Here is a 23176-nt window from a genome sequence, read left to right on the forward strand (position 1 = left end):
TTTTTGTTCTGTAATTTTTGTGAACCACATGTTTGTCTATTGGGCAGTATAGAAATAACAACAACAACAACAATTCTAAGAGACATTGTTCAGCTAGCTTTGCTTGCCCTCAGTGATCTCCATATGTTGACATTGCAGTATATAATACCTACAGGCATGATGATATTCAATTTGCCAGGTGATTCCTGACTGACTGGACTACATGAAAGAAACAGTATTTAGAATTAACTTGGCACTGAAATGAAATCAGTGCCAGTGCCAGTCGGGCCTCCAAGGGGAGGGCATTCCACAGCCAGGGTGCCACAACAGAGAAAGCCCTTTCCCATGTTCCACCATAGCATATGTCTCGCATTGGTGGGATGCAGAGGAGGGCTTTGCCACGACACAGGCTCTGAACACCAGACCTCACGTCTGCCACCACTTATTATGGGGCGACACAGGCTCTGAACAACAGACCCGGCCGAGGCTACTCCCTGCTCAAACCAAGCACCACCACTTGGTACATCTGAGGCAAGGGATAAAGCCCACTGTCCTCCAAACTATGTGGAGAAAGGGGTTTAAAATGGAGAATGATTTTAATATATATAATAATGCGCTGTGAGTTATATCTGCTTAGGTGAATGATTGTCAGAGTGGGTGCTGAATGTGTAAACTTAAGATGATAAACGCCAAACAGACACGTGGGATTTTTGTGGTAGTTTTAAAACAAACAATCAAAATTTATTTTTAAAAGTTCATAAGCTTTGTTTCAAATAACAACATTTAAAAACCTTTTTGAAACCTTCCATACAATCCTGTCACTCTCACATTCGCGCTTTCCTTTTTCTCACACAATCACTCTTGAACTTTCTTTATTATCAGTATTGATTAATATACTTCCACTACGTGCACACCACACTCTAAAGACACCACTCACTACACTGACTCTCAAATTTCCCAGAACTTAAGTACCATAAATACAGAGAGCACTACAGACTCTAAGAGTACCTAACAAGTCTCCCTGAAAAGCTTTCCTGAAAAGAACAAGAACAAGAACTCCCCATCCCCTCAGTCATTCCCTTATATATATATCACTCCTCCCCCCTCCCAAGACATTCTAACTCCACCCACTCAGGCCAACATTCTAAAAACCACAGACTTACAAACTGCAGACATACATTTGGAATTGACTTGTGGGGTGTAACGCCACAGGCTCCTCCAACAGATCTCAAGTCTCAGGCAGGCACTCCCTCGAGTATCGAGATCCCAAACCTTTAGGGCTTTTAATGTCATTACCAACACCTTGAATTCCGAATGGGAGTGTATAGGCAGCCAGTGCAATTCTTGTCTCTCAGGTCTCCATTTCATCAGCTGTCAAGTGTTTACCATTAATATTGACCTACCATATCAGGCTGTTGCAATGATTCTTGATAATGTAAACAAAGTGCTTTGAACGTTCTAAAGAGGAATACAAGTCGTAGTGATCCCTCATGTCCTTGCTGAATAATAGTTCTGTTCAGATGTTCACTGCCCCCCACATCAGACTTGCATGAAGTGCAGAGTGAGACCACTCTCTTAGATGCATTCCCTCCATCATATAACCCATTACTCAGCTCCATTATCCTCTGCCAGGGATATCAGAGGAATCCACTGGGGTGGGGGAGGAACTTGATGAGTTTTCCGTTATCTGGCCCAACTCAGTCTGCAATGAGTCGGATCAATTAAGAGATTTTCCATGGTTTTTTATCTGCACAAATTGCAGACCCAATTTGCACAAATTACACAAATTGCAGCCGACACACATGCACACACAACCCCAAAAAATTTCTCTAGAGGTCAGGGAAAACCATGGCTTCTGTTGAGCCCAAAAAAGGCTGGTTTTTGAAGTTACAGATATCCCTGTTCCCCTGCACATTGGAATGTGAATGTCTGCAGTGGAGAACCAGCTTTACTCATTTACAATCTGCACTGCAGAAATTATCCCTGCAAAGCATAAAAGGTGATGGAACCAAGTGATGGCCCCAAAAGCTACAATCCTGCTCTCCCCCTCAAGCAATTCAAGGAAAACTAACACCTGGGATGAAATTTATAAATTACACAAATAATATAACATTCTTGTATGATTACAACTGGTGTACAAATATAGACAGATGACATTCTTGACATTAACAGTAGCCTGGAGTGCTATGTACAATACAACACATTTTAAATAACAGATTTCCAGCTGGTTTAAAAAAAATCAAGAAAAATTACCAAGGGTGGATTTTTATTTTGCTTTGCTTTTGCCCCTAGCTTCAAGTTTATTTTCCAACCAGAAGAACAAAGGCCAGATTAGTGCAAGATGCCCAAACATGTACATATTCCCAGAATCATATGAAGTGACTCAGAACTGGAACTCTGATCCTCAAATGCCCTTGTTAGAATTTAATAGACTAACAAGATCATTGGCTTTCAAGTGAAAACACAAATAGTACATATATATTTAGAAATGTGACATTTCTACATGTGGGGGGGGGGGAAAGGAATGTAAGTGAATGAGCTTATTTTACAGTGTTGTTTTACATATTGCTACACTTCTTGACATATTGGAAGGGGAAGGATGCTTTGATTTAGTGGCTTCAGAACACTTTCCTGAAGAAAATGATTCCTATCAAGGACCATCCCAGCTCACTTATGCTGCCTGCAGGCTATGAGAAGAGATAATTTCTGAAATAATTGTGTAGTATGTGAACATCATTACTATGTCAATGCAAATGCAAATCACTATTTACAAGTCCAATACTATTCTTTAATAACATGCTAGAAATCTTCAATCTGTTCCTTAACTAGCGAGAGATGTGGATGTTTTTCAGAATTGGAGGTGAGGGTAGTGTCAGAAATTATTCCTTCTCTCTGTCCAGTTTTGAAATAATGAGCCTTTTATGATCCAAGCCAGAAAGTCATTTAATTTCAGTTTGGCTTGTAAATAATTTTGGTCCATTCCAATCTTTGCTATTTCCCATTTTCCTTTCCCTTAAACTGTTCCAACAGCAATAATAAGGAGTAGAGGAGATCCAGGCCTCAGCTAGACCTACTGGTCTAGTGCAACGGAGGGGTGAAAATCTTGCAATATTTTTATCATGAGATCTACCCCTCTGTTTACATGTGGCGCATGACGACCTCAGAGGGAGAGGACGTCGCACCCACCATTTTGTTTGTTTTTTAAAGAGGAAGGAGCGCACGACCGCTTGTGTGCAAAAGGTAAACATTTTTAATTTTAAAAATATTTTCCCACTCACCCCACCCCACCCCCATGCGAGGGTCCCAGCTCCTCACAAGTAACCATGAGGAGCTGGAACAAACCGCAATGGTGGGCTACATTTTCTGTGGTCTCGGGATCATCCCGAGACTGCAGAAAAAGTGGGCCTAAAGTGTAGGGCCTTCCCCCAGGGCAAGGGAGGGATCATCCCTCCCGATCCCGGGATCCCCTGTGCGTCATGTGAATGCACAGGGACTATCCCAGGGAGTTCCTGTTTGTCAAGAAGCCCTGGCAAACTGCAATTTCTAGAGATTATCTTCCTCCTGCGTTGCCCCCAAACTTGGGGATGTGTTGCCTCATGGGCCAGGAATGCCCTGCACTCTCTTGGCCTTTAGAAAGTGGGTAAAGATACACCTTTTCAATCTAGCCTTTAAAAATGTGTAGTTTTAATGTTGTTATTTTTAAAAGTTACTGTTTTATTGTTTTAAGGTTTAATTGTTGTACAGTGCCTTGATGGCTTCTTAGCAGATAAGGTGGTATATACACCTTAATAAAAACAAATAATAATAAATAGTATTTGTATTTTCTGCAGAATATTTGTATTTCTCAGGGCTAGCCCAAGTCATTTTGCTCTCTGAAATGGGACAGCCAATTTTTTTAACACCCTTGCTTCCTAAGTCAAGGTGCATAGTATCCAAGGCTAGCCAACTTATTTTGGCACCTGAGGCACAAAACACCACAAACACTTCTCTGTGTGAGTGATAACAATGATAACGACAACAACAACAACAATGTCTAAATAGTCAGGAAATTCCTGAATCAGTAAAAGACAACATGACTTGGCAAAACCTGTCTTGTCCATCTAGAAACACCATGACGAGCAAGAAAAGAGAGAATGATACAAGTGATAGGAGTAGTAATAGTAGTAGTAATAATAAAGTAACAATTTGCTGCCCTTTCATGACATGCAAAATCAGCTGTTTGATGTCTCTGCCTCACTCTGCCTAATTTTAGGACCGGCCCTCGCAGAACTGATGAGCTTGCCAGTCCATTAACTGTTAGTGAGGCTTTTGGGGGTGATGAAAGGCCTAGGAGCAACATTCCCATTTGCTCACATACTCCCCATCTCTGCTGATTTCAGGTAAGCTTTGGGTAAAAGGAAAGAAGACAAAGAAGCTTGCCAGGGAAGGGGGAGAGAAGGCTGAGGACGGAAGGCTGAGGACATTGGAGGATTGTGAAAGGTCTTTCCAAGATCTCAGTAAACTTTCTACAAATTCTCTGGAAAAGCTCAGAAAGAACAAGGCCAAGACGAATGGTGGCAGGTGGGGGAATTTGCCCATCCCTAGAACGAACACATGTTCTATTCAGTAGTATAGCTACAGTTACTCAGTGGAGACATTTTTGTTTAATTTTTTTTTAACAACGAAAAAGCAAAATTGATCTTGGTGTCAGCTAGCCTGTCACTGATACTTCCTTGGAATTGCTATAAGCTTTTATATCTCATTAAGCAATCCATTCAAAATCATTAGGGCTATAGGGCTAATGAAGGCTTCTTCCTGTCTCAAAATGCCTATTAAAAACAGATGACAAATTCTTAATGTGGTGTAACTTCCAATTAATTTTTTTAAGGTCAGCCTGTCACACTACAAACCAGGAAAGCCAACTACTATGTGCAGTTCCTGGGAACACATACTGTTAGGAATTGACACTTGTCACTGTTGTCACATGTGCCTGGTATATTTTTAATATTGTGTTTCCACATTTTTCCAGATAATTAGCATATTCCTTGTGAATTGAGAGAAAGAGGGAGGCAGGGTGTAAAGTTTGAGGGAAGGGTAAGAGCTCTAGGGACAAGTCAAGAAGGAGAATAAGGAAACAGAAGAGACAAATCTTTTTTTAATTCGACAGTATTTGGAGACTTCAGCCAAGGTTGTAGGCTTAGCGCTTACTGAGATGCAGTTGAAAAATTCATACAACTGAATGGTTCTCCATCCTCAAGATGGAAAACTACTATTTTCAGAAGAAGGGTTCTAGGCTAGGTTAGCCCAATCCTGGACATAATAATTTTCTATTTTTTGGTATGAAGTTAAAAATAGTCATGTGATACCCAATGGTATTCTGAAGTGGTATAGCCCTCAGTTGGTTGTTTAGGACATCACATTAAACCTGGGATGGGCAAGCGGTGTCTCTAGCAACCTACGGTAAGTCCTCTGCATGGTGCTCAGTTCAGACCTCTAGTAAGACAAACTAATAATAAATCTGTTGATTGCATTTTTCTGTTTTTATTCTTAGGTTCGAATCTTCTTGAACTTTCAGAATTCCTTCAGTCTTAATTTCAATTTATCTCAAAATCTGAGATGATGATGATGATGATGATAATGATTTAAAAAAACCTTCATGGATATTTTTGTGCATATTGTCTCCTAATGGATGCACTTTAAAGCATTTTACTTAATATATACATCTTACTACAAGCAGTTTTCCTAAAGTAATGCATATTTGAACATTGTTTTCTCGAAAATATACATTTTTGTTTGACTGGAGAACTCTATTACAAAATTCAGAAAAGTGTGAATATCAAAGGATGAGTTTCAGTTTGCATAGTCATTCAAAAGTGCAAAATTGGGTAAATTCACATTAAAATATGAATTTCTCCCCCATTCTTAGCAATCTGCTCATTCTCTGGCAGCTGCTTTACGAGAGGGAGAGGGAGGGAGAGAAAAGTGAGTAGCAGAAAGAGAAAAGGTGGTGACCCACCAACCTTTGACTTTGGCACTGTCCACGGTTGACTTTGGCTCTGTCCAACCTTGCAATTTGCCATGGTTCAGCATGATGGGAATGCACTTAGCCTCTCCCTGGACATATGCATTTCCCCTAGCTGCTTCCACTCTGACATTACTGCAAGAAGGTGCTTGTAAGCAGTCACTTTTCATTTTAAATGAACCAGGACTTGCCACAGCATACAAACCTGACAAATGTGTTTAATCTTAATTATGGCTTGTTGAAACAAGCCAGTTGTAAACCACAGTTCATGAAACCAGCTTGGTTTAACAAACCATGGTTAAGATTAAATAGTGTTCAGGGTTTGGGCATAATGCTAAACTGTGCTCAATCAAAATCAGAAGCAAAACTATTTACCAGCCTCTGCACATCATAATTTATCATGACATCTGAATGCAGTCAGAGTGAACAAAGGCAAAGTAAAAGCTTTTGTTTGTTTGTTACATAGTATCAAACAACAATAAAACAACAACAACAACAACTGTATTCTTTAGCTAACCCTACTTATCTTGAAACAGGTTGTTTGTTTGATATTTTCAAGTTTGACTGCACCAATCACCTGTTTCAAAATTTATGAGACCATAATTCAAGCTTCCCTTTCTTCCTTTTCAATCCATACCTTCATAGGGTGGAGATTCCACAAGCACATTGGCAAGCTGGAGCATTCATGAAATGTCCACCATTAGGGCCAGATTACAGGGCCCAACTCCAGGGCCCTGCATCCTGGGTAGCTCCAAATACCTGTTAGATGATTGATGGTGGTGGCACAGCTGTTGCAACCACCAGTGGAATATGGGGCTCACAGTAGTCTCTGCAGCATCCCTTGGATATACTGGACTATGAAGTTCCAGTCACACCCACTATCTTCATTTCCTCAGAAGGCCCCAAAGATGACATCATGCCCAAGGCCCCCTCAAGCCTGGCAGTGCTCCAAGTAGACATGCATGCCAGCCAGGACACAAGAGCTCTTTCGTACACATAAATATACAGCAGCCTGACAGAGTACGCGCTTCCCTTCTTCCAGTTCTAAGAAAGACACAGAGTCTGCTGGTCCAATTAATCATAAATATATTTTCTAGCAACCATCCACCACCGACTACATCAACTACCCAACCACAACATGAACATTACCTACAGAATATATACACAGGGTTTTCAACCTGACCAGCAACATCCCAGGTGCTGCTAATCAGCACACCCTGGCTGATGCAATTAGCTCTCTTCATTTCAGGAGCTTGGTTAACCCTTACCATTCAGGTCTGTAAAATCCTTTTTACTTACAGTGAATACACTGACACCCCTCCATTTTACTGACCTGAATGAACATACACAAAACAGTTTACATATTGTGATTTACCATATTCAGTTTCTCAATTAACTCTTGATGCCTTTTTGCACATAATGGTTTAGTCATCAGATCTGCTACATTATTTTCTGATTCACAGTATTCCAGATCTATCAGTCCATTATTTACAGATTGTCTAACATTACAATATTTTATATCCACATGTTTACTCCTGGCATGCATTCTTTCAGTTTTAGCCATCTGGATACACGTTTGGCTGTCTTCATTTACTTTTATTGGTTTATCAATTGGCACATTTACATCTATCAACAGTTGTTTGAACCACACTATTTCGTTACACAGTTCAGATAGTGCTGCAAATTCTGCCTCAGCAGTAGAAACAGAAATTGCATTTTGTTTCCTTGCTTTCCAGCCAATTATGGAATCAGCAAATGTTACCACAATGCCAGTGGTAGATTTTCTATCACTTCTGTCTCCAGCATAATCACTATCCACGTAACACTCCAGATTTGGTGTTCCTGATGAACTTAATTTTAAGCATTTGTCCTGAGTGCCTTTTAAATACCTCATTATTCTTTTTACAGCTTGCCATGCATTTGTTGTGGGTTTTGCCACCAATCTACTCAAAATGCTTACTGCATTGGATATGTCTGGTCTTGACCATTGTGCCAGGTACAACAGACTTCCAATGATAGATTGATAAAGGTCTGGGTCTTGAAAATATGTTTCACCTATATTCTTTTGAAAATCTACTACCATTGGAGTTTGGACACTTTTGCAATTGTCCATGTTATATTCTTTTAATAATTGCTCAATTTTCTGTTTTTGGTTTAGCAGAAAACTGCCATCTTGTGCCCTTTCAATTTCAACTCCAAGATAGTTTTTAATATTTCCCAAATCTTTCAATTGAAATTCTTTACCAATTTCCTTTTCAAAGTCTTGAATTTGTTCCTTTTTACTTGCCATCAAACAAAGATCATCCACAAAAGCTAACAAAATCATTTGTTTTTCTCCTGTTCCCTTGGTATACACACATGGATCTGCCAAGCTTCTTTTAAAACCTTGAGATTGTAAAACTTCATCTAAACATTGATTCCAGTTTCTGGCTGACTGTTTTAGACCATAAATGGCTTTGTTCAATTTATACACCATTCCTGTTTTTCCACTTTCATACCCAGGAGCCTCCATCATGAAAATATTTTCCTTTAGTTCTGCATTTAGGTAAGCAGTTGTGATGTCAAAATGATTGACTTCAAATTTCTTTAATGCTGCCAATTTCAAAGCTAATCTTACGCTCTCTGACCTAACAGTAGGTGCATAGGTCTCATCAAAGTTCAAGTGCTTTCTTTGTGTAAATCCCTGTGCTACTAAACGTGCCTTGTATTTTACTTTACCAGACACTAGAACTTTCTTTTTGTATACCCATCTGCAGCCAACTGCTTTCTGATCTTTAGGCAACTGTGTTGGTGTAAAGACCTTATATTTTGCCATTGAATGCATTTCTTCATCCATTGCCTCAAACCATTTTTTAGATTCAGCTTTTGGCAATTCCAACACATCCTCTAAACATTGAGGTTCATAACTTACATGACACACTCTCACTTCCCCCACAGTGAATCGCTCTGGAGGTATGCCTTTTGTTGCCCTTTCAGAACGCCTGGGTACAAAGATTTCAGTTTCCCCCTCCTCTCTCTCTACTTTAGGACTTAGAATGTCTGCTTTCTTTTCTGGACTCTTTGCTGATTCTTGTGATGGCTGCAAACTGTGTTCTGTCTCCTCACTATCACTTAGTGGCATGATTATCTCTGTGTTTGCATGTATTCTCTCCCAACCATCCTGTTCTGCAAACTCTGCTGACCTGGAAATTACAACTTTCCCATTGTTAAGTGCAAATCTATATGCCTTAGAACCAGGTTGGTATCCAACAAATCTCAGTTTCCTTGCCTTAGGCTGACCCTTTCTTCTTTGTCCCTTTGGTATATGCACCCATGCGTAACAACCAAATACTCTTAAATGAGACAACACTGGTTTCTTTCCAAACAGCAGATAATATGGAGTGTTGTTCATGACAGAACTCCATAATCTATTCAGTATATAATTCGCTGTTAAGATAGCCTCCCCCCAGAAATGCTTTGACAATCCTGAATCCTGTAACAGTGAGTCCTTCATGGTTTGTAACACACCATTCCTCCGTTCTGCCACACCATTCTCACTGGGGGAGTATGGGTTTGTTTTGCGATGCCAAATGCCTTGCCGCTTCAGCCAACGTTGAAAAACACCTGCAAGAAACTCTCCTCCTCTATCTGTTTGTAACTGAGCCACTTTGTAGGAAAACCTCCTCTCCACCCAAGCAACCCAGCTTTTAAATGTCTCAAACGTTTCATTTTTGGATTTGAGCAAATAGCAGAACCCATACCTTGTAAAATCATCTACTATTACCAGTACATATTTTGCCCCTCCTAGGCTTTGTGGCAGTGGACCAATTAAATCTGCATGCACCAATTCAAATGGTTTTTTCGTTGACCTATTACTCTGTTTACTAACAGGGTAAGCCTTTGATTTTGATACTTTGCAGGCAGCACAATCCAAATACTTGCCACACTGTTTTATGTTTAACCCTTCACACATTTCAGGCATTTTGGCTAAAGCTCTGAAATTTGCATGACCTAACCTTCTATGAAGTAAATGTATACAATTATCATGCACTGGTTTGTTATACATTGCAGTATTTACATTATCAGAGATATTTTCTTTAGGTAACATGACATACAGCCTGTCCTTTAACACACCTTTCGCACAGAGAATTCCATTTTTTTCTACTTTGCAATACATTCCTTTAAATAACACAGAATATCCATCCTGTGTAAGAGAGGAAACACTTAAAAGATTGTACTCTAAGCCTGGCACCAGTAATACCCCATCAAATGTTTTGTTCATGCTTGGCACAAACACTTGCCCTTGACCATGAACTGCAGATTTCTTTCCATCTGCCAAACTAACATGGTCTTTAGAAGTTGGATTCAAAGTCACAAAATCTTCTTTTCTGTTGGAGATATGCTGGCTGGATCCAGAGTCTAGGAGCCAGGTTTCCTTTTGCAGCTCATCAACTGCTCTCACCACTGAAACAAACTGCTGACGTTTGCCTCTTGTTAAACGCTGGTTCCTGGGTTTCTCAGCCCCTTCTTGCAGCTGAGCCATACAATTTCTTTTCAGATGCTGTGTTGATCCACATCTGTAGCAACGCTTTACAGCCAGAGCTCTCTCTACTCCTCCGCTGGTCGCTGCCTCCTCCATGTCTTTTTTTCCTCGCAAGCTTATTTTTGCACGGGCACATTCCTGTGCTTTATCAGTCCGTTTCTGCTCCTCTTCGAGAAGCCTCCCAGTAAGATAATGCAAAGTAAGCTCTCTTTCTGGCATTGATTCTAAGCTGGCAACAATCATATTCCAGGAATCATCTAGGGAGCTTAGAATAATATATACTTTGTTTGCTTCTGAAAAAGTCATTCCTCTTACCTCCAGTTCTGCAAACAAAGTTCTCATGTTTTGCAAGTGCTGAGATAAACTTTCCCCCAGCTTCAAGCTAGCTTTGTATAGCCTTCGGGTTAAAGCAATCTTGCTGCCTGGAGTGTCACGGACATAAATCTGTTGCAAAACATTCCAGCATTCACTGGATGTTGTTAACCCACGAATGTGGACAAGTTGGCTGTCTTCCAGACCCAAAATTATACATGCTTTAGCTTTTTCATCAGCTCTCAGCTCTCTTGCAGTAGGGTTTACTGGAGGATTACTGACTGCATCCCAGAGACCTTCCCTCCGGAGGTACATTTCCATTTTAATGCACCACGTTAGGTAGTTATGTTCATTTAGTCGGTTCAAAGGAATTCCTCCACTCACCGCAACTGCTGCCTCGGCTTCCATATCTTTTGGTGTTCTCAGGCCTCGTTACAAAACCTTCAACAGCTCAAGAAGATGCCTTAAGCACTGCTCACCAGTGGATCCACTCAAACAGAATCAGAGCTTTCAAGTCAGCTCTGGGCCCATAACCTGACAGAGTACGCGCTTCCCTTCTTCCAGTTCTAAGAAAGACACAGAGTCTGCTGGTCCAATTAATCATAAATATATTTTCTAGCAACCATCCACCACCGACTACATCAACTACCCAACCACAACATGAACATTACCTACAGAATATATACACAGGGTTTTCAACCTGACCAGCAACATCCCAGGTGCTGCTAATCAGCACACCCTGGCTGATGCAATTAGCTCTCTTCATTTCAGGAGCTTGGTTAACCCTTACCATTCAGGTCTGTAAAATCCTTTTTACTTACAGTGAATACACTGACACAGCCCTCTGAGAACATGTAACAGGCTGGTCAGTGCACAGAAATCTTTTTCCATGGAGGAGGATGCTGAAAAGTTCTCAACTGAACTAAACTAAAATAGAATTGGGTTTGACTAAGAAGTTTGGAAGTGATAATGTATGAAATTTCAGATTTTCAAAATGGAACACAAAGCTTTAACTTCATCTTGTGAAGTGAATTATACTAAATGCAAATTTCAGCATAAATATAAAGGACCTTTGTTAGAGAAGCTAGAATTGTCAAAGCTTGACTATGATCAGTAAAAAAAAAAAGCAAAGAAAAGAATATATTAATAAAATTTAAACTAAATAATCTCTATAGGGCCTACAATAATAATATAAAAGAAAATTGTCATTCAGCAGGATTTTTACGGTTTCACTTAAATAAGGCTTTAATTTTTCCAGGGATTTCTTTTCCCTCAAGAGTGATTGCTGTCAAATGGCCACACGAAATAGTGTATGGATTGTTAAAGTGATTAATGAATGGAGAGCTAATACTTTACAAAATGGAATTATTTAATATAATTTGTGATCCTAGCAAGAACTGTTTTATACTGGATAACAGAAAAATTGCATGACTGTGAATCGTAATGCAGGTATATGATTATATTTGCCTCTAGTGGTGGTGTCACCTCTTGGAAAATCTGCAGCTGTCACATTTGAATATTTTCTCCATTTTCACAAATATTCCGGGTATCAAATCTAGTTTTCTCCTTTGATAAGAAGGAATTGGTGTGCTAGCCTGTAAAACTGGAAAGGGGGTGTTAACTGAAGTGAAGACATTTTTAAAGGGAGGCCACTGACAACATTGTTTTCAGTTGCATAACTGGATATCAAAGACTGATGATAAGCAAAAATGAGATCCTTAGCTGGGTGAAATTGGCATCACGGGCAATTATTTTTCTCATTCTTTTCCATATTGTGGGTGGGTTTGTTTTAAAGCTTAATGATAAAGTGAAAATTCATAAACGTACACTTTCTATAAATTCTTGTTGATATTGTTAAAATTAAGCACAAACTGAGGTTACAACCCTAAATACACTTATGTGGGAGTAAGTCCCATGGAACTAGAATTGTGCTGTTAATTAGATTTCTTCTAATGCCATGCAAACTACCTTTTATTAGCATTTCTTGATTTCCACCAGCAAAGCTCTGTTTGCAGGTAATGAAAACACAGCTTGTTCTCATAGAAAATAAGTATAGGGAAATAGAATTTTCAACGGGAGGAAAATATTTGGGATCTGAGGCCCTGAAGCTTCACAGCAGAATGCATAAAATCTGACATTTCTGAAGTCAAATTGGTTTTCCCACATTTGTTTCAACACTACTCAAAACAGCATCTGATTAGTCTCCAGTGTTCTCAAGCAGACAAATTGCAAAAGGTGACACATTTTATTCAACTACTTCTATACGTGGAAATTAAAAAGCTCAGAGCTTGATGGAGGTTTTTGTTTGTTTGTTTTGGAGGGGAGTGTTCACAAGCTAAAGTAAGTAACATTTGTTAAAGATAAACTACAGTAAACATAAACAGACTTTTTATGTCTGTGGGTATTGCACTAGTCTGTCTGCAAGGGAGATCTTTTTGTGAAAAGCTCATTTTATGTTTCCCCCTATGGCTGTATGTAAAGCAGTTAATAAAAAATATAATAACTGTGCATTGAAAGTGTCGTTCAGAGAATAAACTAGAAAATGTGCATAACTTTTGCTGATGTACACTCTCCTAGCTATTTCTTTAGCACTAGTTAGTAATTCAAAGTGATTAAATTAAATTGTTTTTATATCTTCATTATAAAGTTATAGAATACAACCCTTTGCTCTCAGCATAGGCTGTGATTTTTATGACTTTGCTTGATTCCTGCTTATAATTGGCCATATTAGTTCTCAATGAGCTATGAATAAAATCTGAATGTTTTGGATTACATTTGGGAGGACATGTTTATCTATGGGGTGTTTTTAGGGGTGGGTTTTTTGTTTTTTGTTTTTTTGTAAAATTATGAATAGTACAATTTCACTGTATTAAAAGTGCAAAATAGAAAGAATTGTGTGATAGTCAGAATTGATGTAAGTTCTTTGTATTGGGAATTCCCCTATTATTTCCCTGTTGCAACTTGAAAAATATAGTATCTGAGATATTAACAGTGCTTCAAAATGCTTGCATAGGAAGGACGGACATAATAGCATGTGAAAACTATACAACTAAAGTTCGGTCTCTAAAGTCATGGCACAACAAATTAAACAGTCTGTATATTTTCTCTGCACAATATGCTTTCAAATAATTTCTTTTGATTAAGAAACTGAGGCCTCAATCCAAGCAATATTAGGAAGTGAGCCAAATTGAAGACAATGTATTTTATTTCTGAATAAACATGGTACTGCACTGTGAATTTCTTGGCTTGCATTACTGGGAAGTAAGCAATAGAGTCATCTAAGGCCTCCAAAAAGGACTACAGCAGATTTTAAATAACTTTGAAAACTTATCTTTTATAATTGTGGGTAATTATGATAATGCTGCAATGACTTATTGATATTTAACTAGTACTAGTAGGCAATTAATGATATCCATATTTTAAAATATATTTTCAATATTTTCTGCCCTGAAAACATTCCATTATAAAATGGTGTCTACTTAGCTAAGTAATGTTTTGGTGTTGGTGAGTATATATCAGAATGTATTGTATATGTAACAATCACCCCACATCCCACCCCCAAGGGAGGGATCTTTCTTACATCCCCTACTAGTTGGTCAAATGAAGTAACTTCCTATGGTTTAACTTGACCAACTATTGGTCAAATTGTTTTGTTTTGTCAGTTTGCTTGTAAGATGATAATAGTAGCAAATAGAGATAAGTGATAAGGGAGAAGATTAGTTACTAGTTAGTCCAATAGTGTGTACACTAAGGAGTTGTGGTGTTTGGGTGGATAGTTGTCTTCAAGATGAAGGACTCCAGATTTCTCAAATCAGTTGTTGTGTGTTTGTTAATGAGCAGAAATATGGACTTCAGAGTTCCAAAATGCTGCTAAGAGCCTAACACAGTGAATAGATTTTAGCTGGCATTAGCTGACAAGAGTAGGCCTCATTCCCTGGATCTTATCTCAAGATGTGCTGGGAGGTTTTCATTCTTGTTTAGGCACCAGGCTCTAGAAACGCAATTACTTTCCTAAGCTAAGATGCATTGGGAACCTGTGAGAGGGAGCCTCCCCTGCTCCTTCTGAGAGGGTGAAGGGATGTAGCCTGTCAGTTCCTGAGAGGGAGGGAGGCATCTATCAGAGGAGCCTTTAAGACCCAATCCACAGACTTCATGCTTTGGGCTCGTTTCAGGGGGCAATGTGCATGGTCAGCCTGGAGAATGTTTGCGGCTCAAGGGAGGGGGGCCCTATCATGGGGGCCCTGATAGACACCCAGCTATGAGAGCTTGATTACCTGGAAGGAGGCCTGAACTTTCTTTGCATTTATATATTCTGCATCCATTTTCTATTAATAAACTGTCATAATATTGCACAAGTGGCTTGTTTCATCTTGGTAACCAAAAGAACCTGATTAATGACTTGGACCTGGCAGAACCAGAATCCAGATCTAACACACCAGTTTATTACCATCTCCTTCCTCTCAGTTCTGTTGTTAACCTACTGTCTGTGCTGCTGAAGTAGTTCCAGAGGACAAAATGGACAGACTTGTAAACATCTAAAACATGTTGTATAGATCACAGATGCCTCATCCAATCTTTTATGGCTGAAAGAAACAGCACATACTGCAACGTCTCAGCAAAGCATTCTTTCTAGCTTGCAGTTTTAAAATCTGTCAGCCAGGAGTAAAGATAGTGGATTGAGACAGACATGAGGGAAGGTAGATTTTTAACGTTGTCTTGCAATATCTGTCAGGATGGTGAAGACACACAAACAGTTTGCAGCAGTTATTTCTCTTAACAGTTTTCTTTTTTATATAACTGTAACTGTTTTCAGTAGCAGAAATGTTACATGTTAGACTTAGTTATATGAATAAGGCACAAAGGATTGATTCTGACCTTGACATGTGTTTAAAATTGGCTTTTAAATTGTCTTCAGGTTATCATCTACTATATAGATGTAAGAGCCTGGGCATCCAGGCCCTCCATTGTTGCCATGCAAACATATTGAATAGAATCTTTTGAAGGATGAAGCCTTTGGGCAAGGATGGGGAACATTTTTCCCTAACACCAAATCCATCTGAGGTAACCTGTCAGGGGCATGTTTCAGCAGTGGGTGAAAACAGAGCCAGTGGTGCAGCTAAGTAATTAATGATCTTATCGGGGGCATCAGGGCAGTGAGAAGATAGATCTGGATCTACTGGAAGATTGCAGGATGTTTTGCAATACATCAGCAAGGAATTGTTACTTCCATTTGTTTAGCAATTAAAAGTGCTGAAATGAAGAAGGCTTGGGTTAAGCAGGGGTGATTTTTTGTGTGGAAGGGGTATGAGCTTCGTTCAGGTCTGTACCAGAGCAATTTCCTCAGTTAAGAATTATTCCATTTTGTGTATACATGTCTTTTGCACATTACTCTGATTGGTTGATCTCAAAATTCTAGTAAAAAACAAAGTAGAACTTGGAAGCCTGCTCTGCCCACCCCTGCCTTAGATGGCCATCTTCAGGGCCTGCGCTTGAATAAATAGCACCCTGGGCGAGGAGTGCCTTGGTGCACCCCCTTCATAGTAAGTTTTGCAGGGCAACCCAGAGGATTTATGGGGCCTGGTTTAGGTGTGATGTCCATCAAGAATGACATTGCCCCAAAACCTTGATCTCTCAGCCACTGTGCTCCACTTTGCACAAGCTAAAATTCAAAAAGCCACATTCTGAACAGTGCCAGTGCACTATGCAATGCAGCAGAATTAACAAAGGTTTTATTTACAATATTTTTGTTTTGTAACAATTCCTATCTTTTAATAAGCTTTATTTTAGAGTATCCATTATTTTTATCTTTAAAAATAATAAAGAAAAGTTATAAATGAAAGGGTACCCAGCTGACCACTTAAAGCTTTATTTTATTATTATTTATATAGTGCTTACAGAGTTTATAGTATTTGAAGTGCTAAGTGTTCCATTACATAGCCCCAAAGTAAAGTTGTGATCCACTGATTTTTACCTAGCACAAATGAAACGTACTTTAAAGGTAACTGAAGGAAGATCATTTTTGGAGTACTTACTCAAACAACTTGTAGAACCTTGAAACAAAGGTTACAAACACTTGCTCTTTGCCATCGTACCTCACTGCAGACAGTACATAGCAGTTAGCGGCTGTTGGCCACAGAAGTTATGATGTCCGCTTAGGTTACCCCTCTGCAGAAATATATCTTCAATAAAACGTGGCCCAGTTTTTAAACCCAGCTATTTTGTGTCGCCTCGTTATTTCCACACTCCACATTCCGCAACACACAGCCCTTGAGCATAGCTTGGTGCCCCCTTCAGCTTGACACCCTGGGTGACCGCCCAACATGCCCATCACTAATGCCAGCCCTGCCATGTGTATTACTTCAGCCACCACTGCCATCTCATGCTTTACAACTAGCATTCCTGATATGCTAGAATAGAAGCAACATTGGGCATATCTAGATGAGGGGGTTGGAGGGGTCTGATCTCATGATTTTATGATTGCGAGATCGTCCCCCTCATCTACACACGGCACGCAACATCCCAGAAGGAAGAGGACGTTGTGGCTGCCATTTTGCTTTTGTTTTTCAATTGGAGAGGAGCGCTCCTGCATAAAATGTGAGTTATTTTTTTTAAAAAAAAACTCCCACTCTCCCACCACACCCCCAATGGGAGCACGGGTCCTGGCTCCTCACAGTTACTCGCAAGTAGTCGGAATGAAAATGGGACGGCAGGCCACATGCTCCATAGTCTCGGGATCATCCCGGGACCATGGAAAAATTAGAATTTATTGGTAGGGCGATATCCCAGGCCAAGGGAGGAATCATCCCTCCCTGCTCCCGGGATACCCTGTGCATCATGTGAATGCACAGGGACGATTCCAGGACGATCACCAGGATATCGTCCCATCTAGCCATGCCCATTTGTTTTCCAGCCCTGATTTTAATCATAATCATCATGTGTGCAGTTTTGCATTTTAAACTCACTCAAATCATAGCACCATTATGACTTTAGGAATAAAATGGAATTCGTTTTTGCTGCTCTCTTTACCTGCTGCTATCTGTCTTGTCATTTGGGCCCAAAGGTTCAGCCCTAGCTGCCCCACTTACCAGAGATCCAGTGATGAATGTGGCCTTGAAATGAGAAGTGATTTTTGTTTTGATGGTAGAAAGGAGAAAAGGAATTACACCCCCACACACACACACACACACACTCCTCATTCTCCCATTGATCTATGGAAGCACAACCTTCCCCATCACTGCTATTTACATAACAAAAATTTGCACATAATTGCATTCCTGCAGATAGTGCCATGTCTAGTTCTGGTCCATCCTGATTTACTTAGTGCAGTAAATAAGTTGTTTAGTTGTTTCAAACTTCCTTTGCTAGATACATGTCTACATTGAGATACTCTTATAAATTGGCACTTTTTTAAGGCACTTTAATACCAGATGGCATTGCACTGGCAATTTTTTATGGGAAAGTGTTTGTGAGCACTGAAGTTCAGTGAGTTCAAAAATGTACTTGTTTATATCCCCCAAGTTGCTTTTAGGAAAGAGCATTCAGACACCACAAGTCAAAAAGTAAAGTAATATAGCACAGTAATGAAGTGTACTCCTCTCTGTTTCCCTGACATAAATCGGAAAGGGGTATGTTTAATACAGTCTGTTTTTCTCCTCCTGAACATTTTATGCCCAAAAGAAGCAATCTAGGTCAGCCCCCTATTGGTGTACCAATTAATAGGATATATTCTTCTATATGCATTCTTCACTGCAAGATGTCAAGTTTCAACTTAGGGGCAAGAAAAAATTGTATGGCCTCAATTTGAGAAAGTATCTTATTCAATAACTTGGCCCTTCACTGGACAGTATATATTAACCATTACTGAAATGTAAAGTCTGGAGATTTTACAACAACAGACATATTTTGATGGCCCAATCTTGTATTTTCAGTGAATTTCATAGCAATTTTTTGTTCAGACAGGTAATGGAGGTCTTCTCAGTTATGAGATTCTTTATCAGCAGTGAATTGTCAGCTAGATACTTGGTTTCTTATTTTGTCCTTCATATTGTGCTTCAAATTCAATAACAGTTTGGACTGATATCTTTCTTTGTCCAATCGCTTTTCTACAATATAGTAGAAAGTGATCCCAGAGCAGTAGGATGTAGTAAAAGGAGAAATGGGTTGGATTTGAAAATTGTGTTTCAGGTCTATGATGTGAAAAACTGGAAGTGTGGGCTTACTTTAATGAGAATTGGAGAAAGTCAACAGGGGGAGAAGAAACTGGTGAAAAGAAAAGAATAAGCATGAAAGAAGTCCATCCAATGTCCATGGCAATTATTGGAAAGGACAATACAGAAGAAAAACTGATAATTACAATGGGTGGAATACACTGGTGTGTCAGCACAGAGAAGTAAGTTGTCTCCACCTGATTTTCCTTGATTCCCTCCTCCACCACATGCTAGACCTTTCCTGAAGCTTTCTGGGAGGCACAGGAGGCTGCAGTAGGGAGGATGCATCCGGGAATTCTTCTTGTGCAAGCATGTTCATGTAGCACTGGATGCAAGATAATATATTAAATGAAAAACATAGTAGTAACTACTTGGATTGGCATAATGCAGTAGCAGGTTTACATATCCAGAATTATAGACCAAGAAAATAGCAAGGGAAACTTTGTGCATTAGAGTGATGTTGCTATTTTACAATATTTAGGTTTCAACTTATATCAGCTTGATATAAGGCTGATGATGTACAGAAACTGGAAATGAAGTAGAATGTTAACAAAATCAGAGTTCAATTGGGATAACTGTTGGGAAACCTGTCATTGGGAAGTGATGGCCTCAGGAAAGAAAAATATATAACAATTTGTGTTCTACTCCTACTCTTCGTTCTCTTCCAAGTAGAGACTAGTGCTATGCTGAAAGAAACCCCACTTCACTCTTTCACAACTGTATTGCTTGGAGGCTGGCAAACCATGGCTGCCATTCTGGGTGAATGGCTGCTTCTGCTTCTAAGCTAGCAAACTGTTAGTTCCTTCTGTACCAGTCAGCAACATTCCTTTGTGTTATGGGAAAGATGGGTCAAAAGCACAATTACAGTGATCTCATAAGAAATCAGGTGTCTTATCTATGTAGCCTGGTACTGAATCTGGAGGCTCTAACAAGCTGACATTCCAGTGTTGCCCTATCGAGGGGCCATGTCATAACAGCCCATCCATCCAATTAGTAAGTGGACCTGGGTGAAGGAGATGCACTTATTTGTGCTGAAGTAATGCCAAGTAATGCCTTGTTTATCAACAATGTAGACTTATGCTATGGATTCTTATGATGAGAAGAACTGCTTTGTTATTAATACCTATGGAATCCATCACTTGCTTAACTTGGCAGCAATGCCAAGTTCAGTTATGCTATCATTGTTATTGTGCCCAGGGGTGCGGGTCCAGACTGCTTGAGGGGTCTCCTGTGCAGGAAGCTTTTGCAGATTGGTCCACTTTTATTGGGATATGCCTGAATGTGCTGAAAATATGCCAATAAATTAGTCTCCTTGTAAGCACACCTGTGAGTCTGACTACTTTGTCTCCTTGGCGACCCTGGAAGAACCTGAAAGCTCACGGCTGGAGCTAGAAGGATTGGAACAACAACTTAGAATCATAGAATAGTAGAGTTAGAAGGGGCCTATAAGACCATCGAGTCCAACCCCCCTGCTCAATGCAGGAATCCACTTCAAAGCATCCCTGACAGATGGATCTGAAGCTGCTTCTTGAATGCTTCCAGTGTGGGATTGCCCACAACCACTGATTCATTGTCGTACTCAGTCAGGAAGTTTTTCCTGATGTTGAGCCGGAATCTGGCTTCCTGTAACTTGAGCCCATTATTCAGTGTCCTGCACTCAGGGATGATTGAGAAGAGATCCTGGCCCTCCTCTGTGTGACAACCTTTCAAGTATTTGAATAGTACTATTGAAGAATACTAACCATCTGTCAGGGATGCTTTCGGGTGGATTCCTGCATTGAGCAGGGGGCTGGAGTCGATGGCCTTGTAGGCCCCTTCCAACTCTGCTATTCTATGATTCTATGTTTCCCCCTCAATCTTCTCTTCTCTAGGCTAAACATGCCCAGTTCTTTCAGTCTCTCCTCAAAGGGCTTTGTCTCTTTGTTTCCCTGCGAAAGAGGCCATAATTTTTCTGCCTCTTTCATTGGATTGCTGAGGATTTTTCAGGGTACAGGGCTTCAGGGCTTAACTTATTGTAAGTAGGCAGCCAAGGGGTGTGTGTGTGTGTGTGTGTGTGTGTGTGTGCACATGTGTGCTCTTTCTTTTACCATTTTCTCCCATTCTGTCCTTGCAACCTTTCCAGCTGCTTGAGCTCCTTTGAAAGCCCCCTAGAGGACTTCAACAGGACTTTCTCCCTTGAGGGATTTCCAGTGCTGCTGCCTGAAAGTTGAGGGTGGAGTTCTTGTTATTTTTCTTATTATTTTTCTTGTTGTTATTGTTGTTGTCAAAGGGATTCTAATAACAACAAAGCAAAACTCAAAATACCTCTCTCAGCTTTCAGGCAGTCTGCAGGCAGCAGTAGAGGGAAGCCCCAAGGAAGGAAGAGAAAAACAAAGGTTGCAGTATTTTTGTTTATCATTTTGTGTGTGTTATCAGTGAAACCTCAGCAGAGGTATTATACTGCTGGATCTGGAAGGGAACTTGTCTTTTCCATTAGCACAGGTGCAGCTTACTTGGGACCTCATAAAAATGCCAGATAAGGCACTAACCTTCTTCCTGCTGTTCAAGAAGAACATAATATTCCTCCTGGAACAGCTACCTACCCCATAACAAAAATAACAATGGAAATTGATTCACATAGAGAAGATACCAAAGAGAAAGCTGCTTGGTTTGGTGGTTTGGGCATGTTATGTACAGTAATCAATGAAAGTTTCCTTGGGCTAGTTTGCATGACACAGCAGCACACAATGGCTTAATTTACAACCGGGGAGTGTCACATCATGCCAGGCTTGCCATGGCTTGTTGTGCCATGCAAATCCAGACAGCAGAGGGGGGGTTTAGGGTTAGATAACCCTCAAATAACCCATGGCTTGTTTTAGGTTATTGCAAAAATGGTGCACACAGGAACCCAACATGACACAACAGCCCCTGCAGGTAAATTAAGCCATGACGTCAGAAGGTGTGTACCAGGTTACTGAGAGAATGAAGTTAACATTAAGGAATTCCTGGGCATGCATGAGAGCAATTGGCTTTTTGGCATCAGATCTACTGAACACTTGAGGCCAAACTAAATGTTCTTCTAATCGCAGATTGCAGAGTTATGTGTGGTATCTTTACTTGCAGGATCTGCAAGCCCGATTTGGATCAAGAGTGCAGTTCTCTGGGAGGGAGATTTAAGCGTTACCCTACCTGTTTCTATCCTGAAATTCCACTTCTCCTCCAATTGAGGTTGGGACTGTGGTGTTCTGGGAAGGGATATCTAAGCTTTCTCCACCACTAGGGCGACCATATGGAAAGAAGGAAAAGGCTGCTGTATCTTTAACAGTTATAGAGAAAAGGTGAATTTCAGCAGGTGTCATTTGTATGTATGCAGCACTTGGTGAAATGCCCTCTTCATCACAGCAGTTAAAGCTGCTGGAGCCCTGCCCTCTTGACCAGATACAAAAGAGGGCAGGGCTCCTGCAGCTTTGACTGTTGCCATGAAGCAGGAATTTCACCAAGTGCTGCATGCATACAAATGACACCTGCTGAAATCCCCTTTTCTATACAACTGTTAAAGATACAAGAGCCCTGTCCTCCTTTCCATATGGTCACCCTATCCTCCACCACCTGTTTTTTCCAGGGCGGGTGGGATAAAAATGTGTGTGAGGGGGGCATCTTAAAAAACTATCCCATTGAGCCACAGTCCTGATCCGAATTGGGGACATGCATGTTTAATCTGAAGTAAGGAATTTCAGCTCTGCTATGTGTGATTAGAAGAACTTTTAGTTTGGCCCTTGGTGCACATGTGCAGAATCTTGTTTAACATTCTGAAGTGGAGAAGAACATCTGGATTAAATAGCACTTGATATGTAATACACTTTTATATTCCTGGGAATTAAGAACTTCATCAGTGTCTTTGAAAATATTGTTTACCAGTGTAAATCTTGCCTGAAATATTTATGTAGTGAAATGTTGGGTTTTCAGTACATCAGGCTTTCAGAAGTTCTGAAATGTGGGTCCCTTCTGAGGTGACAGAATGTACAGACAGACCTCACTTTGGATAAATATCTCCTATTTATCATAGGGGACCCACAAACGTGGGCTTATTTCATTGGTACAAAATCCCTTTTTAGCAAAACCCCATGCTTTATTCATTAAAGTGTATATTTTCATTATTTGATAATTCCAGATTAA

Source organism: Elgaria multicarinata, chromosome 6 (assembly GCF_023053635.1).
Source record: "Elgaria multicarinata webbii isolate HBS135686 ecotype San Diego chromosome 6, rElgMul1.1.pri, whole genome shotgun sequence".
NCBI classification, from domain to species: Eukaryota; Metazoa; Chordata; class Lepidosauria; order Squamata; family Anguidae; genus Elgaria; species Elgaria multicarinata.